This window comes from Panthera pardus, unplaced genomic scaffold (genome assembly GCF_024362965.1).
Source record: "Panthera pardus isolate Hobbes unplaced genomic scaffold, ASM2436296v1 HiC_scaffold_16, whole genome shotgun sequence".
NCBI lineage: Eukaryota > Metazoa > Chordata > Mammalia > Carnivora > Felidae > Panthera > Panthera pardus.
This window is the reverse complement of record NW_026526721.1, coordinates 58,430,870-58,435,092: the sequence shown is the minus strand read 5'-3', so window position 1 is coordinate 58,435,092 and position 4,223 is coordinate 58,430,870.

The following is a 4,223-nucleotide window of genomic DNA, read 5'->3' as shown; positions in this document are numbered from 1 at the left end:
AGGGCCTTTGGAATATTATGATAAGAAAATGGGGGCCAATAACTGCTGCTAAAATTCAAGGCCCAGCCCAATCTGGGGATCATGTGCGCTGGAAAAACTAGAAACATTCCTCAAACTGTGAGAAGTGAATTATCTCTTGGAGATCCTGCCAATAAACAAGTATATCAGAGACCAGGAGGACTGGCTACTCAGGTTTGGGAAGAAGTCACACTCCTCACCTAGAAATCTTGTTGGACTTAATTCCTCCAAAGAAATTTGAATTTCAATGAGTTTTTGAGCAGAAACAAGGGTTAAAAAATGTACAAAGGACAGTGGCACAGGCAGTCTTATTATGTTCTATGAACCAACTCCTCAGATGACATTAGAAATAAGTACAACCACAACATACACAGGATTGGAGCTTTTGGCAGAAATGCAATACATTACTCAATGGACACCTCTCAAGTTTTGTTCTCAAAAACTGCCCATGTGAAAAACAATTGCTAGCTTGTTTCTTGGCCTTGGTCAAAACTACCCTCACCATAGAAAGGCACCAATTGATTTGGGGCCAGTAATGTGAACCATGTCTTGGGTAATGCCAAAGAGACTGTCCAGGAGGGCACTTGTTGGGATGAGCACTGGGTGTTGTATATAAGCAATGAATCATGGAATCTACCCCCAAAACCAAGAACACACTGTATACACTGTATGTTGGTTAAATGTAAAAAAAAAAATCACACACATGCACAAAAAGAACAAGCACAGAAGACTCTCCTAAAGCAGAAGTGATATACTCAAGAGCATGCCAAAGGGAGATGTCCAGGGGTGTCCCACACATATAGGAGCAAGCTGATTTATTGCCTGTAGGGAATTTGATAGAGGTCTCTGAGGACTCCCTAGCCCTATTGCTGTCTGAACCTTATGATTTTTATCCCAGCTGAAGAAAGGCCTGGGGTCGCTGGCTTTGTTCACTGTTCACTGATTGGAGTTCTTGGACTGAGGGTCATGTTGCTGTATGGAAATCAGCAGCATGCTAAAGAGGGTTAGCCTTAAAGGAAGAAGGCAACACAAATCTGTACAATGGGCAGAGAGCTGAGAGTTGTCTATTTAACACTGAAAGGGGAGTAAAGCTCCTACCCTCTGGTAGTGGTTTGGATGCTTAGAATCTCTGTAGCTACAGCCAGTGGCCCTGCTATATGGTCAGGCGAATGAGGCCTAGGTGACTGAACAAAAGGAATACCCCTGTATGTGGAACTCAGATTTAGAATCCCCTGTGGAAATTTAGAGGAAAAATTAAAGTGAGTCATGCAGCTGCTCATCAAAAACCCCAGTTGCTGGCTCAGAAGGGAATTGGAAGAGCAGGCCACTGTTTTTTAGTCATATCCCTACCTTGAAGCTACCTGGGCAAAATGAATAGGCATGGAGGGACTCAGGTCATGCATTTTTGGGCTTACAGATGACACATTCCCTTAGTAACTGCTGACTAATGAAAAAAGGTAAAGAAATGAAAGGTAAAGGTAAAGAAACTATACCTTTGTCTACAAGGAACAAATCCTTTGAAACTGGTTGGGTAAGATTGCTTGAAGGCAAAAGTCTGTGCATAGTTGGCTAGTGGATTGCATTCTACCTTTACTGGTAGTCCCATAGTGGGCTACAAATGGTTTTAACTGGGATTGAGACTGTACTATAATGGGTTTGCTTATCCTGTAACCCAGAAGTACCCTCAGAAAATATAATTCAGGCTCGGAAGAGCAAATTATCCATCAATATGGTTCAGTTGAATATATTTTTTCTGGTACATGTTTTTCTTCTACCAATGTACAGAAATGAACAAAGAAAATTAACATTGCATGGCTCTACCACACTTCTTTTCGCTCTTAGAGCAGTGGTTCCATTACAAACCTGTCATGGCATCTGAAACCCTTGTTTCACAAAAGCTGCTGAAAAAAAGATTTTAAGAGGTGGATTGTTATTCAAATGATTGAATATGACAGGAAGTAAAATGAGGACTCAAGTGGATCTATTTCTGGATCTGGAGATGCAAATGATGGATAGAAAGAATGTAAAGCAGTACCTTATACCTTTCCCATCTCACAGAAGTTTTCCGTGCATACCAGGCCTGGATTTAAATTTATATGTTCCCAAGAAAGGTGATATAAATGAATAAGACACGATATAACTTTGACAGTACGTATTCCTGAAGATACTCGTGAGTAGATCATAAGTTCAATTTATGTAACCAAATTTTGCCTAACTATAAATATAATTCCATCTCCAAGCAGCAGAACTAGTCCTATGTTTCTTTACCTTTCAAATATGACATTAGGAATGGAGGTCAAGAAGTTGGTGACTGAAAGAGCAGACCTAGGCCGCCAACTAGTGACTATGTCCCCGACATGGCCGCAGAAAGAAGTTCCTGCTCAAAGCTCAGACCACACCTCCTCCCCTTGAGTAACTTATGTTTTCTAAGAAAGCAGGCTACCGATTGATGCATTCTTCTGAAGTCTAAGGTGGGAGGAAGGGGAGTGTGAGAGGCGTGGAAAGTGTGAGTAGAAGAGGGAGAGCTTCCCTCAGGTAGGGGCCAGAGGCAGGAGCCCTGAACCCTGTCCAGGCTTAGAATGACCTGGGAGCATTTTACCCCTCTCCAAACCAATTAAATCAGAGTCTCTGGGGATGGTGTTTGGTGCTAGGTATTCATATAGCACAGCAAGGCTGACAGCCAATGGTTAATAGGTGACCAGTGAGAAACGTTCTGTATACACCAAGGCCAAACATGTTAGAGATCCTCAGGCACAGTGGTTCTTAAACTTCAGGTGCATCAGAATCTCCTGGAAGACTTGTTCAAACACAGATTGCTGAGCCCCACCCCCAGAGTTTCTGATTCAGTGGATCTGTGACCACCAGGCCCAACATTTGCATTTTTAACAAGTTCCAGGTGACACTGATAATTGCTGATCTGGGCAGCCATTGTTCTATCCTTCCCCAGCCAATCGGCTGAGGCCATGACCCTTCCCCAGCCAATCGGCTAAGGCCATGATCCCTATAAAACCTTTGTGCTTTTGAAACCCGCTCTCTCTCTCCAGTATCTCACTGCTGCGTTGGTGCAGGTAGGGGATTGAGCTCAAGCTAGCTCGAATAAAGGCTCTTTGCTTTTGCATCAGACTCGGCTCCCTGGTGGTCTTTGGGGATCACGAATCCTGGGCATAACAGTGACATAAATCATTACAGACTTCAGTCTCTCTCACAAGAAGACTAACAACTATCCATAGTCCAGAAATTCAATTTCCAAGACATTTCCATTGAGGAAATCCCAGAACCCAGGGTGAGGCTGAAGCATCCTCCCCCCCACCACAGAGACCCTGAAGGACTGCATTAGAAGGGCAAGAGGATTGGCTATACACTGACCACATCTCCCCTCCTCCAGACCAGCTCTGTGCTGCACCAAGAGGGCCCCTTTGGGCCTACATTTTACCCAGTGGATAAAAGAGAGCCCGAGGTGGACATATAGCTCCCTCAGAGTTGTGGGACACTTCTTGGGAGGCCCACTCAGATCTCGCCTCATGGGGATCACTGGGGGAATCTTTAAGACTTGATCACTGAGGATTAGATAGAGAGAATGTGGGGCAAGGTTTACAGCAACAGCACTCAGATCTTGGAGAATCACGTTCTTCCTCGCAGCAGTGCCCTGGGAAGAGATCCCAGCCAGCAGCTCTGCCCAGAGTCAAGCCAGTGGCCACATCTGCTCAAGGGAGCTTGGCGGGCAGTTCTGCGTAATTCTGGTCTCCAGTCAACAAACCATGCAAGCAATGAGCCCACTCTATAGTCCCAACCAGTCAGGGGAGCAAATTTGCAGCCCTGCCCAATTGCTGAGTATAGCCTCTAGGCCCACTTGACCCAAAAGGCTGACCAAGGAATCTGAGCAGCTGTAGAGCTCATCCTACAGGTGTGCTTAAGCAGGGAGCCAGGCCGGCAGTACTGTCCAACTGTTAAGTGTAACCTCTGGTCCCACATAACCAGGGAGTTTAAACAGTGACCTCGATATCTAAAATATATAAGCAACTCATACAATTCAATAGCAAAAAAAAAAAAATCAGATATTTTTAAAACAACAAAAAACCTGAAAAGACGTTTTACAAAGAAAATATATGAATGACCAGCAGTACACAAAAAGTGCTCAGCATCACTAATCATCAGGGAAATGAAAAACAAAACCACAATGAGATATCCCCTCACATCTATAAGAA